Source organism: Thermobia domestica, chromosome 12 (genome assembly GCF_964235325.1).
Source record: "Thermobia domestica chromosome 12, izTheDome1.hap1.1, whole genome shotgun sequence".
Classification (NCBI taxonomy): Eukaryota; Metazoa; Arthropoda; class Insecta; order Zygentoma; family Lepismatidae; genus Thermobia; species Thermobia domestica.
Window position 1 is genome coordinate 5,751,681 of NC_137465.1, and position 18,721 is coordinate 5,770,401.

Here is an 18,721-nt window from a genome sequence, read left to right on the forward strand (position 1 = left end):
GGGAATAGGACACTCAACAAACTAGAGTAAAATGAAAAAGTTTCGACAATTGATTGAAATTTTCTTCAGGAAATCTACGAACACTGCCCGTATCCAGGGTGTCTGGGGAGACTGGACCCCATAAATTTTTGTTGCACCCACTAAAATTTTCACGGTAGGCTTGCAAATGAACTATAATATGGTAGGATCGGGCCTCCCTATCTTCAGCCGCCCCTTCAATTTTGTTCAGACTACAGGAATGTAATAAGGTACAAATGGTTTTCACATCTAAGAATAAAACTCAAATACGAGACGGTGCAATAGAAATTTAGAGTCTACCGTGTTTTCTGGTGGTTTTGTTTGAAGTAGCTTTATATAATAGAGAAGTGAAGGTACGCTATAAATGAAATGGAATGAAATCTTTTAAGTTTTACGTCCCACGCTTATGCCGGTTAGGCTAAAGGAAACATTCATGATGAAAAATGAAGGAAATGGTGGAATGAAGAAAGTGTGAGAAAATGGGAAAACCCCGACAAAACCCACTCACACGGTGTTTGTCCACCACGAAGCTCATTTGGCACGAACTGGGATTGAGCCAAGAACCCTATGCACCTGAAGTGAACGTTTTACCACTGAGCTACCACGGCCCCAGTTAAGAGAGAGTTAGTGTATTGGCGAATGGTATCACTCAAATGATGGGTCAGGCCATAATTTGCCTTATTATGCCTTCACTGACACTTGAACTTCTATACTGTGGAGCGATTGGACGGGTCAAGAAGTTTCTGACCCGTGACTCGGAAGACCGGAAGCAGTTAGACTCCGATCCGTTGACCTGAAAATATCCGGAGAAAACGAAACACCCTCGTAGTTATGGAAAGTAAAATCGGAAAAAATCCGGAAATTGAAAAAAATTCCGGTTTTCCGATTTTTAATTTTTCTGAATTCCTGAAAGTGAAATTTCCATTCCGGAAAATAAATTTTTCGGAATCTCGATTCTGAAAAATTTTGGCCATCCCTAGTATGAAGCAGCTAAAGTAATTCTAGGAAACATTATTCTCTCCTCTCTTTCTCTCTTCTTGCTAAATTATAATTTTCTTTCTTTCTTTCTTGTGTGGGTTTGTGATTTTTTTTCAAATCACTACACTGACAGACAACTGCAAGATGTATCAAATTGTAAACGCATGACAATTAAATAAAAGAAAAGCTATGGTTTTCTTCTGAAGGATGTCAAAATTTTCTCGACCGAATGTGTAAATACCAGATAGGTCTACTCTAGAAAATTCAATATATAGTCTTTGAATATATTGTCTCTATGCATAGCGCCCTCTTAGCTAAAATCGAAGCAAGTGTAGAAAGAATCTATGGTGTAACCTAGTACATAAGCAACAAAAAGATTTTCTCCATCAGCAGGTGACGAAGCCAAAGTTACAGAGAATAACTTCAGCAGAGAAGACATTCACAACAAACAGCGAGCAGACCGATAAATCACTGAACAAAGATCAACGTCCCCGGCTTCGAAATACGGACTTGTTTTCCAAACTCTACGAAATTCTAAGTCGGCTCTGATCTTGGTTATAAAGTAAGTTTAGCAAAATATATTTAACAAGAAATACTTAAAAATTAGAACTCCCAGATTTTCATCCTAAAAAATCATGACAACCTATAAAAGTTTACACTAAAAACCGGAACACTACTCCTTTGATATCAGAGATGTCCAGTTCGACTACTCGGGGGCGCGGTGGCTCAGTGGTAGAGCGTTCACCTCCGGTGCTTAGGGTCCCTAGTTCGATCCCAGCTCGCGCCGTGTGGACTTTGTGGTGGACAAACACCGTGCTCGCGGGTTTTCTCGGGGTTCTCCCGTTTCCTCCCACTTTCTACATTCCACCATTTCACTCATCTCTCATCATCACTGTTTCCTTTGGCCTAACCGGCGTAACCGTGGGACGTAAAACTTAATGATTTCATTTCATTTTTTCCAGTTCGACTACTGAACAAAAGAAAAGAACAGCCAGCAGAACCACAGGATTGCGGATCGATCCAAACTACTACAATCCCCGAATGAAAATTTACGGTATAGATATAGTTATCAACTTGATTTTTATTAAATTAATTATGTCAACACTTACCAGAAGTGAATGACAAAAAGTAGATTATTCTCATTAATTGGGAATCGATGTTTTTAAAGTTTTAATGCAAGGCTTTTTAAATGCCTCATGACTGATGTTAACTTATTATACGTTTTTGAGAAAAGCTGCGAGTTTTGGAGTTTCGAACAATTTTGGAAAATGTATGATATAAATCTGGTACTGTCCTCAATAAAACGTGGCAACTGGAAGCCCTATTTAAAATGTGCACCTGGAAATTCTGGTGCAAAATATACCCAACTCTCAATAGTCTACTACGCTTACTTTCGAACAGTCATTTCCTATTGTAAAATTATTTTGATTAGGTAGGTACAGCAATTCAGCTCTGGGGATCCGGTTTTCTCCCACAATATTTTTATTATAAAATTCCTGTTATATACAAATATAATACACAAATTCGTAAAATTGTGGTTCAAAGACTAATACAAAGTTCTCTAAATAGTTTGATTAAATACTTATCCCAAGCCTCACGTAGCTAAGGGAAAGATACTACAGAGCTCCAGGCAAGCTAAGAGGTTTGGGTTAGGTTAGATATCTCAGAGCTCCAGGAAAGCTAAGAGATTTGGGCTAGGTAACATCTATCAGAGCTTCAGGCTAGCTAAGAGGTTTGCATTCGGTTCGATGTCTCAGAGCCCCAGCCAAGCTAAAAGGTTTGGGTTAGGTTAGATCCCTCAGAGCTCCAGGTAAGCTAAGAGGTTTGGGTTAGGTCCGATCTTTCAGAGCTCCAGGGAAGCTAAAAGGTTTGGGTTAGGTTCGATCTCTCAGAGCTGCAGGCAAGTTAAAAGGCTTGGGTTAGGTTAGATTTCTCAGAGCTCCAGGGAAGCTGAGAGGTTTGGGTTAGGTTAGATCATTCAGAGCAACAGGGAAGCTAAGAGTTTTCGGTTAGGTTCGATCTCTCAGAGCTCCAGGGAAGTTAAAAGGTATGGGCTAGGTTAGATCTCTCAGAGCTCCACGGAAGCTAAGAGGTTTGGGTTAGGTTCGATCTCCCAGAGCTCCAGGCAAGGTAAAAGGTTTGGGTTAGGTTATATAGCTCCAGGCAAAATAAAAGGTTTAGGTTAGGTTAGATCCTTCAGAGCTCCAGGAAAGCTAAGATGTTTGGGTTGGGTTCGATCTTTCAAAGCTCCAGTGAAGCTAAAAGATTTGGGTTAGGTTAGATCTCTCAGAGCTCCAGGGAAGCTAAGAGGTTTTAATTAGGTTAGATCTTTCAGAGCAACAGGAAGGCTAAGAGTTTTCGGTTAGGTTCGATCTCTCAGAGCTCCAGGGAAGCTAAAAGGTATGAGTTATGTTAGATCTCTCAGAGCTCCACGGAAGCTAAGAGGTTTGTGTTAGGTTTGATCTCTCACAGCTCCATGCAAGCTAAAAGGTTTGGGTTAGGTCATATAGCTCCATTCAAGCTAAAAGGTTTGGGTTATGTCAGATCTCTCAGAGCTCCAGGAAAGCTGAGGTTAGGGTTAGGTTCGATCTTTCAGAGCTCCAGGGAAGCTAAGAGATTTGGGTTTGGTTAGATCTCTCAGAGCTCCAGGCAGGCAAAATTTATAGGTTAGATTAGATACGTCAGAGCTCCTGGGGAGCTAAGAGGTTTGAGTTAGGTTAGATCTTTTAGAGCTCTATGCAAGCTAAAAGGTTTGGGCTAGGATAGATCCTCAGAGCTCCAGCTAAGCTAAAAGGTTTGGGTTAGTTTAGATCTTTCAGAGCAACAGGAAAGCTAAGAGTTTTTGGTTAGGTTCGATCTCTCAGACCTCCAGGCAAGCTAAAAGGTTTGGGTTATTTCAGATCTCTCAGAGCTCCATTCAAACTGAAAGGTTTGGGTTAGGTTAGATCTCTTAGAGCTCCACGGAAGCTAAAAGGTTTGGGTTAGGTTCGATCTCTCAGAGCTCCAGGCAAGCTAAAAGGTTTAAGTTAGGTCATATAGCTACAGGCAAGCTAAAATGTTTAGGTTAGGTTAGATCCCTCAGAGCTCCAGGGAAGCTAAGAGGTTTGGATTAGGTTAGATCTTTCAGAGCTCCATGCAACCTGAAAGGTTTGGGTTATGTCAGATCTCTCAGAGCTCCAGAGAAGCTAAAAGGTATGAGTAAGGTTAGATCTCACAGAGCTCCACGGAAGCTAAGAGGTTTGGGTTAGGTTCAATTCTCTCAGAGCTCCAGGGAAGATAAAAGGTTTGGGTTTTGTCAGATCTCTCAGAGGTCCAGGCAAGCTGAAAGGTTTGGGTTAGGTTCGATCTTTCAGAGCTCCTGAGAAGCTAAGAGTTTTGGGTTTGGTTAGATCTCTCAGAGCTCTATTCAAACTGAAATTTTTGGGTTACGTTAGATCTCTTAGAGCTCCACGGAAGCTGAGAGGTTTGGCTTAGGTTCGATCTCTCAGAGCTCCAGGCAAGCTAAAGCTACAGGCAAGCTAAAATGTTTAGGTTAGGTTAGATCCCTCAGAGCTCCAGGGAAGCTAAGAGGTTTGGATTAGCTTAGATCTTTCAGAGCTCCATGCAACCTGAAAGGTTTGGGTTATGTCAGATCTCTCAGAGCTCTCGGGAAGCAAAAGGTATGAGTAAGGTTAGATCTCACAGAGCTCCACGGAAGCTAAGAGGTTTGGGTTAGGTTCAATTCTCTCAGAGTTCCAGGGAAGATAAAAGGTTTGGGTTATGTCAGATCTCTCAGAGGTCCAGGCAAGCTGAAAGGTTTTGGTTAGGTTCGATCTTTCAGAGCTCCTGAGAAGCTAAGAGTTTTGGGTTTGGTTAGATCTCTCAGAGCTCCATTCAAACTGAAATTTTTGGGTTACGTTAGATCTCTCAGAGCTCCACGGAAGCTGAGAGGTTTGGGTTAGGTTCGATCTCTCAGAGCTCCATTCAAGCTAAAAGGTTTCAGTTAGGTCATATAGCTACAGGCAAGCTAAAATGTTTAGGTTAGGTTAGATCCCTCAGAGCTCCAGGGAAGCTAAAAGGTATGAGTTAGGTTAGATCTCACAGAGCTGCACGTAAGCTAAGAGTTTTGGGTTAGGTTCGATCTCTCAGAGCTCCAGGGAAGATAAAAGGTTTGGATTATGTCAAATCTCTCAGAGCTCCAAGCAAGCTAAAAGGTTTGGGTTAGGTTCAATGTTTCAGAGCTCCTGGAAAGCTAAGAGTTTTGGGTTTGGTTAGATCTCTCAGAGCTCCATTCAAACTGAAAGGTTTGGTTTAGGTTAGATCTCTCAGAGCTGCAGGCAAGATAAAAGGTTTGGGGTAGGTCAGATCTCTCAGAGCTCCAGGGAAGCTGAGATGTTTGGGTTAGGTTAGATCATTCATAGCAACAGGGAACCTAACCTAACCTAACCTAAGAGTTTTCGGTTAGGTTCGATCTCTCAGAGCTCCAGGGAAGCTGAAAGGTTTTAGTTAGGTTCGATCTTTCAAAGCTCCTGGGAAGCTAAGAGTTTTGGGTTTGGTTAGATCTCTCAGAGCTCCATTCAAACTGAAAGGTTTGGTTTAGGTTAGATCTCTCAGAGCTGCAGGCAAGTTAAAAGGTTTGGGTTAGGTTAGATCTCTCAGAGCTCCAGGGAAGCCGAGAAATTTGGGTTAGGTTAGATCATTCATATCAACAGGAAAGCTAAGAGTTTTCGGTTAGGTTCGATCTCTCAGAGCTCCTGGGAAGCTAAGAGTTTTGGGTTTGGTTAGATCTCTCAGAGCTCCAGGGAAGCTGAAAGGTTTTAGTTAGGTTCGATCTTTCAGAGCTCCTGGGAAGCTAAGAGTTTTGGGTTTGGTTAGATCTCTCAGAGCTCCATTCAAACTGAAAGGTTTGGGTTAGGTTAGATCTCTCAGAGCTGCAGGCAAGTTAAAAGGTTTGGGTTAGGTTAGATCTCTCAGAGCTCCAGGGAAGTTGAGAGGTTTGGGTTAGGTTAGATCATTCAGAGCAACATGGAAGCTAAGAGTTTTCGGTTAGGTTCGATCTCTCAAGCTCCAGGTAACCTAAAAGGTTTAGATTATTTTGGATCGCAGAGCAGCAAGGAAGCTAAGAAGTTTGGGTTAGGTTAGACCTTTCAGAGCTCCAGGCAAGCTAAGAGGTTTGTGTTAGCTTAGATCTCTCATAGGTCCAGGCATTCTAGAAGGTTTGGGTTAGGTTAAATCTCTGAGAGCTTCAGGCAAGATAAGAAAGTAGGGATAACCAACCGAAAGTGATGTCGATGGAAGTCTTACAGCTGGTTTTATGGTCTTTTCTGGACAGCGATGGCACTAGTGTCCCTCTTCTGTCACGCGACCTGATGATCATGAGTATTCCTGTCGTCTGCTTGCTTGTAGTAGTTGTAGTAATTAACAAACATCAGGGGCGGATCCAGGGCCGACTTCTGGGGGGGGGCGGTGGGTTATCATACTGCTACTTAGAGCTATTTTTAAGAGCTTCAAACTCTGTTATGGGTTTTATTTACATATATATAAAATAAGAAAGTTTCTTACTTTGGGGGGAGAGCAATTGCTCCCTGGATCAACCACTGACAAACATGTAGTTTTGTTTATAAATAAGAAGCACCAATATTGTTGACGTGTAAGATATTGCACTATTCTTATAGTTCTTAAGTATTTTATAATTCAACTAAGTAACTAAATATTTCTGGGTCGAAGAAATACATTCGTTATTAATTATGGTTAAACTCGGCTATTAAATATGGTATTGTGTTTGATGTTAAATACAATACTATTCTGTGAAAGAAAGTAGTTTATGTTGCCGATTTCTTACAACTTCGCAACAGTATGGAAAATATAATTCAATGCATAATAAAGTTATTCATAGATGGCAGAGGAACCAAATTTACTATTTTACACTACACTCATACAAAAAGTACTTTTATTATTTTACATTTTGTTTATGCAATTAATTAATCCATAAATATTGTTATCGCTCAAGATATCTAGTAAAATAAATTTTGTTATTTTTCTTTTATCTCCTGGCGATATAAGTAGGATAATCATGGTACATCTAATTCCTAATACCATTAAATTTGGCATTCTTTCAGGGTTGTGTTCAAAAAAGAAAACTGGTTTACGCTGGTGATTTGGTAATGTCATGTCTGCTACATACGACAGTGATCGTGATTAATAGGGTACATCATTTGCGTTACATATGGCAAAGTCGTGATCGATAAGGTAAACAAAAGTGTTTTTGTATATGTTTATGCTTACGTTCTTAAATGTTTGCCATTTACTTAACTGGTAATGGACTGTCTTCTAACAATGGAAACTTCCAATACTTGTTTTTAGTTTTTATTGTATCTTACTAATCGCTGGTTTTTTAACTAACACTTAAAATAAACCACAAAGTACATATAATAACTTCACTGTGTTCATTGCACTTAAATAACAAACTTAACTTCAAAATTATGGAAGAAATGTTCGTGCCTCGTGCCTTATGCACCGTCTCTCTTCAACACTTTCCATCTTGAATAACAAATGAAATCTAAATTTCGTAGAAACAGTGTTTCCAGTTCTTAAAAAATATTACTACATAATATAAGACTTAACATGCCGCCCGCCAAAAAAGGGCTAGTGACCTTTTTTAAAAAAAAAAAGAAAAGAAAACAAACTTTACATAACAACAAATAAATAGAATAAAACAGGAAATAAATATACTTTAACATGAATGACATTACGATTCATCATTATTTGGTAAAACACAAAGTCCTCTAATTGAGCGTTTATATAAACCATTGGAAGTTTTAACAGTAGCGACTCGAACCAAACCGTCAGGTCCAGAATGCACTTCAGCGATGACTCCCAATTTCCATGATAGAGGAGGTAACTTATCTTCTTTGAGAACCACCAATTGACCTGGCTGTATGTTGGCACAGCTTCTCTTCCACTTATTTCTTCCTTGTAGTTGTGACAAATATTCCATATACCATCTTCTCCAAAACTGTTGAAATTGTTGTTGGATCCTTTGCCATCTTTGAATTGAACTCATCTTCTCCTGATGTAAGTCACGTTCTGGTAGTGCTGTCAATGGTTGACCAATAAGAAAATGACCAGGAGTTAATGCTACTGGATCATTAGGATCATTGGATAATGCTACAAGAGGTCTCGAATTTAAGCAAGCTTCTATTTGTGTGGTTAAAGTTGTTAATTCTTCAAACGTGAGATATGACATTCCCATGACTCTTCTTAAGTGGTATTTAAAGGACTTAACTGCAGCCTCCCAAAGACCACCGAAGTTGGGCGAATATGGCGGAATAAAATGCCATTGGATTCCTTCAGTAGTTGCAAAATTCTTAATCCTTTCTTGATGGTCAGCTGTATGCAACAACTTCGCGACTTCTTGAAGTTCCTTGTTGGCACCAATGAACGTAGTTCCATTGTCGCTATAGATATGCTTGCATTTACCTCGACGAGATATGAATCTTCTCAAAGCAGCTAAAAATGCCTGACTAGTAAGATCACTCACAACTTCGAGATGGATAGCCTTTGTTGCTAAACACACAAACACTGCAATGTAGCACTTCACCTTTGTTTTTGACTTTCTGGTACCAGTTTTGATGTAAATAGGACCGGCAAAGTCAATTCCAGAATTTATGAAAGGTCTTGTTAGTTTTACTCTATGTTTTGGTAGTTGTCCCATTAATTGTTCTGGTCCAGACGCCTTTAATCTCTGACATGTAATACACCTTCTAATAACTTTCTTGATGGCATTTTTACCATTAGGTATCCAATACCTTTGCCTTAGTGATGCTAGCATTAACTGACATCCAGAATGTAGCAATCGCCTGTGTTCATGTTCTATAATTAGTCTTGTTAGGTGATGATCTGGTGGTAGAATAATTTGATGTTTAGCATCAAATTCAAGTTCAGACATCTTTAATCTTCCACCAACTCTTAGTAATTGTTGATCACATATGAAAGGATTGAGAGACAAGAGTTTGCTCTTATTGCTAACTCTTCCACTTTCTTTAAGATCAGCCATTTCCTTAGCATAAACTGAATTTTGAACTTCTCGTATTAGTCTGATTAAAACTTCTTCAATTTCTTCCAAAGTAAGAGCGTCTACATTTCTTCTTGATGCTTCTACTTTAGCATTCTTGGAAAACCGCATACAATAAGCCAAGACTCTCTGAAGTTTGTTCAAAGTAGAGAATCTTTCGATTATACTATTATCTTGAGTTGTCACTAAGTAACTTGATTTTAATTTTTTCTGTTCAGGAATCTCTCTGAGTGGGCCAGGCTCCGTCTTAGGCCAATCAAGTGAAGAACACTGTAACCATTGAGGACCGTTCCACCACAAACTATTATGTATTAACTTGTCAGGACTTGTTCCTCTTGATATAATATCCGCAGGATTGTCACTTGAAGCGACGTGTCTCCATTCTCCTCCCACTTCTTGTACCTCAGCGACTCGATTGCCAACAAATGTTTTCCATCTATTTGGACTTGCCCGTAACCATGCTAAGACCACCATAGAATCTGTCCACATGTATACCTGGGATATTCGTTGTTTTAATGCCTTAGTTACCTTCTTGACAAGTTTTGATGACAACACTGTTGCACATAACTCTAAGCAAGGCAGGGAAATCTTCTTTATGGGCGCCACTTTGGACTTAGCACATAATAGCTTCGAAGTAACTTGACCATCCTTGTTGACGGATCTTAAATACACACATGTCCCATAAGCCTTTTCTGAAGCGTCTGAGAAAGCGTGAACTTGAATGTCAATCAAGGTACCTGACTGAAGAACCATTCTGTCTACACTGATATCTGATAATGAAGGAATAAATTCAAATACTGTCTTGCATCTTTGCTGTAGTTCTTTAGGAAATGTTTCATCCCACTCCAATCCTGCTTGCCACAGATCTTGAAGAATTATCTTACATACGATTGTTATTGGACTAACAATTCCCAACGGATCAAAGATTGAAGCAATAATATCCAACATCTTGCGTTTTGTTAAATTATTATTCGACCTTTGATTTAGAGTAAATCCATTCATCACTTGAAGTTGATCAGTTGCTGGATGCCAAAGTAATCCTAATGTTTTGACTTGACCCTTATCGTCTAAGCGTAATGGAAGTTGTGTTTCTCTCAATTCTTCAGAGATGGATTCCAATAATTCAGTATTGTTGGAACACCACTTTCTTAGCAAAAAACCACCCTTTTGTAGCATTTGTATTAATTCGTCCTTTATCTTTAAAGCTTCCTCCACACTTTCAGCCCCTGAAATACAATCGTCAATGTAGAAGTCATTCTTAAGAACTTGTGCTGCCTTCGGATATTCACTAGCTTCTTCTGCACTTAATTGCTGGAGACAGCGAGTAGCAAGGAAAGGCGCTGAGGCTGTTCCGTATGTGACAGTCTTTAATTCATATACCTTAATGGGTTCTTCTTCTGATCTTCTCCACAAGATCTTCTGGAATTTACAGTTACGCTCATCAATCAAAATCTGTCGATACATCTTCTCTATATCTGCAGTAAAAGCTATAGGGTAGGTGCGAAATCTTAATATAATTGACTGCAAATCGTCTTGCACAGTTGGACCAACTTTGAGAACATCGTTCAGTGAAATGCCACTAGTTGAGCATGCGGATGCATCAAATACTACTCTAGTCTTCGTAGTAGTACTAGCTTCCTTAATAACTGGATGATGAGGCAAGTAATATCCTTGAGTAATATTAGAGCTACCTTCCGCTTCCTTCATATGTTTCAAAGCTTCATACTCTTCAAGGAATGCGACATAATCTGTGCGTAACTTGGGGCATCTATTTAACCTTTTCTCTAGTTGTTGTAAACGCTGAACAGCTGTCTTATAAGAATCACCTAACTGGGTCACTTCTTGTTTGAATGGCAGTCTCACTATAAAGCGTCCTGTTGAATGTCTTCTAGTGTTTGCGATAAAATGTTCTTCGCACTCCCTTTCTTCTTTGGATAAAGGAGTTTCTTGAATATCTTCTATTTTCCAAAACTTCTGCAACTGATGGCTTAAATCATCGTTGTTGTGCAAAAAGAATGTTCGATGTTCTGGCGTGAAGTAGTTGTGCTTTGGCATCTGATATTGTCCTGAAACTATCCATCCTAACTCTGTATTTTGGAGAACTGGAAATGCTCCTGGACGCACCTGTTGTCCTGCTTTGAGTAGACTAAAGAAAATTCCAGCACCTAACAACAAATCAATCTTACCAGACTTGTTGAAATTAGGATCCGCTAACTGTAAATTCGGTGGAAAGTTCCATTCTTTAATGTCAATATCAGCATCAGGTAAATTTCCTGCTATTTTTGGCAACACAAAACACTCAACATCTACACTAAAATCACTTACAGCAGAGAATACTTGTAACTTACTTCCGTATTTAACGTTGCAACTTACATTATTAATACCTTGTACAGGAACATTGATAGGAAATTTCTTTAATTTTAACCTTTGAATGAGAGATTCTGTTGCAAAATGAGATTGGGAACAACTATCAAGCAAAGCCCTAACCATATGTAATTTACCATTGCAATCTTTAACTTGAACAACTGCAGTTGAAAGTAAAACACGCACATTACTTTTAGGCTTCACAGAGCAATAAGTACTAGTATTAACAACTTCCTGTCCTTGAGACACTGACTTTTTCCCTACTGGTTCCGTAACAGAATCATTTTCAACACTGGCAGCATGATTAGGCTGTGATTTCTTAAAATCACTATGCAATAACGTGTGATGCTTGAGATTACATATTTTGCATGCACTTAGCGAACAATCTTTCGCTACATGGTTGACAACTTTCAAACAATTAAAACAAAGTTTGTTTTGTTTCGCAAAACTTAATCTTTTGGATACACTTAATTTTTGAAATTCATTACACTTGTGCAACGCATGACTTTGTTGACAAAACGAACACAAAACATTAGTACTCACATAAGATTGTCTAGCATTTTTTATATCCTTAACAACATTAGATTTACTGACATGCGACTTTGATTGTGTAGACTTTACCAATTCTAAGGCCTGGCATTTATTTTCTAAAAAGACATGAAGTTCTTCTAAACTAGCAAACTGTTCCCTATTTGTTTGATTTTCAAAGTCTTTACGTGTTTGTTCATCTAGCTTTTCCAAAATTAGGTGCGATAACAATATATCATCCAAAGGAGTATCTAACTGTAACGCCTTAAGTGCATTTACGTTACTTATAGTTTGATTTAATAATGTCCTTAAGTCCGCCACTGAATCTTTACTGACAGTCGGTAATGAAAACAATGCCTTTACATGAGCAGTTGCTATTAGCTTTGGATTATTATACCTTTTGCATATCATTTCCCAAGCAAGTTTGAAATTTTCACCTGTCACTGGTATATTCTCAACTAATTTGCTTGCTTCACCTGATAATGAGGACAACAAATAATGAAATCTTTGAATATCATCTAAACTTTGATTGTTTACAACCAAACTACTGAAAGTATCATGAAAATGTCTGAAATCTATAACTTGACCTTTAAATGTTGGTAGCTTTATGACTGGTAATTTTAGACACCCTGTATTCGCGGTTGAATCACCTGACGAACTTTTATTGCTACTACTAGCATTCTCAGCTGTTTCAACAATTGACGTCATTTTTGCAAGAGTATCGTAGTAAGTAACTTCAAACAACTCTCTATCCTGTGTATATTCTTCGTTTTCGTCCTTTAATTCAAGCTGTTTTTGCACTTCATCATATTCTTTGAATATATTGGGTAAACGTGCACATCTAACTTTCATTTGCATTACATCACCATCTGCCCCAAATTGTTCAACAAATGTTTTCATTCTTGTAAGGGACGCTTTAGCTAGGCCTCTTGCCTTTATAAGAGAATTAGTATTTGAATCCATTGCTTGTGATATATCTACCTGAAGTCCTTATAACAACAGACCTTTACACAAGTAAAAGAAACAAAAAAAAAAAAAATATATACTTAGCTACGTGACTGCTACATTGCGCCTTTGTTTTTCTTCAGATCGCAATGCACAGCTGAATGCGTAGGCGCGTACGTGATAAGTCCACTACGTCAATTTTGCTTGATTCGTAACACTCACTGTCTTTACACACACATAGTCAATATGAATGTTTGAATGATTCACTTATTCTTTTTCTTGGCACAACACTTCCTCCATTCGGCACTGGAGGACCAAAAAACTGTTTATGCTTACGTTCTTAAATGTTTGCCATTTACTTAACTGGTAATGGACTGTCTTCTAACAATGGAAACTTCCAATACTTGTTTTTAGTTTTTATTGTATCTTACTAATCGCTGGTTTTTTAACTAACACTTAAAATAAACCACAAAGTACATATAATAACTTCACTGTGTTCATTGCACTTAAATAACAAACTTAACTTCAAAATTATGGAAGAAATGTTCGTGCCTCGTGCCTTATGCACCGTCTCTCTTCAACACTTTCCATCTTGAATAACAAATGAAATCTAAATTTCGTAGAAACAGTGTTTCCAGTTCTTAAAAAATATTACTACATAATATAAGACTTAACAGTATACCTATATAAAACGAAAGTGAAAGGCTGAATAGTCTATGGTGACTTTTTCAAAATGTGACCGGAATTTCATACCTCTGGTGCGTTGGGTCCCTGGTTCCATTTCCGGCCAAGTAAGTTTGTGATGAACAACATTGTGTTCGTGGGTTCTTTCGGGCTACTCCCGTTTCCTCCCACATTTCATTCCACCAATTCTTCCATCATCATTCACTTGCCATAACACGTTCGCTGCGTTACGAGTCACTGGTAGCTCGTACGATACTTCGCTTGTGGGCGATGCCATTTTATGTATTGTTTGTATTACCTCTCTGCGTTTGTGTATTTTCGTTTTTAACATATTTTTAACATTACTAGCATTCACATCCTACACGAGACACTGGTGACGCGTCCTGCTTTGGCGTCATGTAGCTTCAGATTCGGTCAACAGATGGCTGAAGTGTGAATTTGAAATATCGTGTCGTCATCTGTGGAGAGATGCTCAAAGTAAGATTTGTGCACGAGTCACTGCTGAGTCGTAACGCACCGACGGACAAACCTTCAACGAGACACACGGTGACTCGTATAGCACTGAGATCCAAACTCAGTTTTACACTGCCGCAGCGAACGTGTTAATTATCGTCTGCCTTAGCCTAAAGAACATAATTGTGGGAAGTTAAACTAGATTTCATTTCATTTTTTTTACCAGAGCGAAAATGGCAAAAAAAAAAAAAAAAAAAAAGGAGATTAATGGATTCTTGGTATGGATTAGGGGTCCCAAGAACAACTTTTAAACATATGTAGAGCGGGGGACACTTCTAAATGGTACAGCCATATGGAGATTTACGGCTAAGGTGTACCATTTAGAAGTGTCCCCCGCTGTACATGTAACTGAAGTTTTATACATTTAATCAAATTGGAAATGGTGCAAATCTACAGTTTCAGGTTTCAACACTAATCACCATGTTGTAAAAAAATGGTACTTGGTAACGATAAACACTTTCATTACCGCAAGAATAGGTTCTTTATTCGACTTTATTCCTCCATTGCAACGGGTAGGCCTACTGTTAGAAATGACTGTTACTTTGGGATCCAATATTGATTTCCATAGACCTAAAACGGTAACAGAAGGAGTCAAATGCCCTTTTAAATACATTAAGGAACTCAAGAATAGACTTCGCCTGAGCCGTTATTAATCTACCGAAGCGAGAAGTAGTAAAATTGTTACAACTTGTTATGTGTCGTTACTTAAAAATTGAGGGATGAAGCTCACTTGAAGATTATCAGCGCCGCCAGGTGTTAATTTGGAGAACTACGCTGTGAGCTGAGCGTAATATGAATGGTACTGCTTCATACTAAAGCTCGTAATAGCAATGGTCGAATTTAGTTGTGTGCATAATCAACGAGTTAACAAAAGTTGTTTAATACGGCCAAGTGAAAATGTGAACAAATGGAAATGAAATGAAATCTTTGAGTTTTACGTCCCACGGTTATGCCGGTTAGGCTAAAGGAGACGGTGATTATGAGAAATGAATGAAATGGTGGAATGAAGAAAGTGGGAGGAAACGGGAGAACCCCGAGAAAACCCACGCACACGGTGTTTGTCCACCACAAAGTTCACTTGGCGGGGGCGTGAACAAATGGAGTTGTGTATTATACATTATTTGAAAACTAGAGAATTGTGAAGTATATTTGTTATTTTTGTACACCGATTAGTAAAATTTGTAATGAGAAGGCTACTAATGGATGTAACTGGGAGATTACCTTGCTAGAAATTCAATGTTTAAATAGTTTTAAAAGAGTCTAATGACCTTTCCTATGATATTATGCAACGAAAATCCTATTCCCAAATATTCACTTATATTCTGGAATATTCACTTTTCATAATATTCACTTTTACTTCTCCTGGAATATTTGAATTTTAACTGAAAATTTCCATTGGTAGTGAGGATATTCTGAATCTACAACCAATCTGCATGTGAAAAGTGAAATTACGATTCAATTCAGTTCAATTTTGAAGCAACCATTTGCGATTATTACTGAGAATTGGTGTTTGACTATAAAAAGAATCAATGAGCCCTCTATTGGAGTTTTCTCGTGTTGAAGAAAAGGTAAAATTAAGAAAAATTAGCATCGAATATAACAACGTTAACAGAGTCACGATAAAAGAAGACAACGACGCCATTTTACACCCAAGAATTTCTATTTTGCTTTTCTTTATTTTCCTACCCTCTGTTGGTTCATATGAGCACTCCACTCGACACGGTTTATGTGCGAATCGTGACGATATAACGCACGCTGATGTGATCCAGATCGTCTCAAAGATAATTCTCATTGGCTTAAGAAGTTTTTCCTCCCTCCAACCATACGGCGTGACCTTACAGAAGGGACACAACATTTTCTTTTGGTTGTGTTTGTGTTTGTGTATGTATATAAAGAATGTGAACATAGCCACTCCTTACTTTATTTTTCAAAAAATCCACATTCAAATACATTGTAAGGCAAAAGAACAACTTTCTCGCTGTTTCTTTGTATGATCACACACGAATTTAAAAGTACACGTCAGCAGTGGATCCAACTAACTTCCAAATTATATAATACCAAGAAATGAAAAGTAGATTTTTTTCTTTTTCTTTTCTTTTTTTTTTTTTTTTAGACATGTGCAACAGCTCTTGATAAGATATTACGTTATGCAATTTACTCAATGATTCGATTCTTTGCGAACTCATCCAATGGACGTTTCATGATTGTATAGCACAATGAAACCTAATCTGATCTTTTCCGGTGCAGATAATATACAGGGTGATTACAAAAAACAGAAAATTTTGAAAATTAAATAATTTCATGAAAACAATTTTTAAAAATTATTTATACTATCTCATTTAATAGTAAAAATAATGCCATTTTAGAATACATGAAGCACAATTTTAGTAACCAGTGGAAACTGGCTAACTACTCACTGGTTTGGCCAGTGACCACCGCTTACTAGTTGGTACCAAAATGTTCACCATCCTCTTAGGTGTTGATCAACATCAATATCATCTCTCTATGACTTACGGTTCCCGAGGTATTGCTTCTTAAATTTCCCGAAATCGGAACTTTTTGGTCAATATCTGGGGAACAGTGGCCACGGTTTACTATTTGGTACCAAAAGGTTCACCACTATTTCTAAAGCGGCATTATTTTTACTATTAAATGAGATAAATAATTTTTAAAAAAATTGATTTCATGAAAGTATTTAATTTTCAATTTTTTTAAATCACTGCATTGTCGAGTGAAGATAATTGGTTTCTAGGTTATTATTAGTATAAAATATTCTGCATTTGGCAGGTCCTGGGACCGATGAGGTATGTTTATTTGTTTTTCATCTTAGGTTTGGGCCTGGAAATTCCACGTTTCACGATCTTCAGCTTGCTCTTTGAGCTCTCAATATTTTCTTCTATTTTTCAATTCATCGATCAATTGTGTTCTTCTTCCTATTCCTCATTTTCCTTCCATCTTTCCTTCTATGGTGGTATGAAGAACACAATTTCTTCAGAAGATGTGTCCAATCCAATTGACCTTCCTACAGAGGATGCTGGCTAAAAACGTCCTCTTCTCTCCTAACCGTTTTAAAGCATCTTCATTTGTTACTCCCTCTGTTCATTTTGTCTTCAGGCAATTAATATTGAAGCTTCGACATAGTTTTTTTTTTTTTTGTTGCAAAATTAAATTTATCCACGAAATGAAAATTGAGACAAGAAGTAAATTTTTAAATTCGAGGACCAGACAAGAAATTTTACGAGCCCCGTGGGTAACACTAGTTCATCCAGGTCTTAGATCTCAAGCACTGTTTTTGTATTATATAATGCATAGTATAAAATAATAATTTGATAAGGTGATTGTGCGAACAAAATGAACTGCATTTATTAATTTTTAAAGATATGCAAGCTATTATACAACATACTTTAATAATAAACATAATTTAAATGTTTTTATATCACACCCTTTCGTGGACCTCTCGTAATACGGAAGGATTCTGATAACTTCTAGATGAAATTAAAAAAAAAAAATCAAGGCATAAATTTTCTACATAAATGTACAAAACGTGACGACACGAGTAAAGCTTTTTTTCGAGTACCGAGACGATACGATACTTCTGCAAAATTTACCATGAGTTAAGAAATCCTAACATATTTCTCGTCTCGTCTCAGGGGCAACAGCATGCAAAAGCACTTCGTTAATTGTCATTTAGATCTATAGTACTCGCGCCGAGTCGTGAAGCTTGGGCTCTAAGCCAATCATAGAAATATTTTGCTTGAGCTCCAATACATCGGAAAACTTCGGTACAATTCGTGGAGCCGCTTCCTGTGCGCATACTTGGGGAAATGTCAAGCAGCTGAAATTCACCAACAATGTTGCCAAACTTTGAAAACATAGTAAACGAGTATATAAACAAGGCATTTAAAAATTACAAATAATAACACTGCACCACAATAACTACTGTAACAACTATTCTAAAATGGTAACAATAGCACAAATAGTAATAACGAAAACATAACGCAACAAAAAAGAATTAACAAAACGGAACTTGACGCCAATCCGACAACACTGCACTCTCAGGAGATGTTTTCCGTGTAGCGCGAGAGAAGACACTGACAAAATTTGATGGGTGGGGGTTCACGACTGGAACACATCCTCGCGTTCTATTGAGTGGTGAAATCGGTAGATCTAGGTCAAGCTTCACGACTCGGCGCGAGTACTATAGAATTAGCGAGAAAAGCAAAGAAGAAACCTGTTCAATTTTAATTTGGAACAAAATATGCAATTAATTAATTAATTTATAATAGTTCTCTACAGAGCGAAAGTCCATTTACAAAGGAACATAGGAAGTCTATACATATACAATTACATATGAAATATGTATATATAGATATCTATGTCTATATATTGGAAGGGAGAAAAAAGATTGTACAAGTAAAGAAGGAAAAATACAAGTTGAATAATAACAACAAAATTAAAATATTAAGGTTAGTGTAAAATTACAAGTTTTGCCGATAGATGGCACTACAGTCTTCGTATCTCTCCCATGTATTCTTTACTTTACACGAAAATTTACAATTTCTCTTACAAATTTCCACCTAGAGACTTTAAATTTTTAGAGAAGAAACTTCATAACCTATTAAAGGGAACAATCCGTGC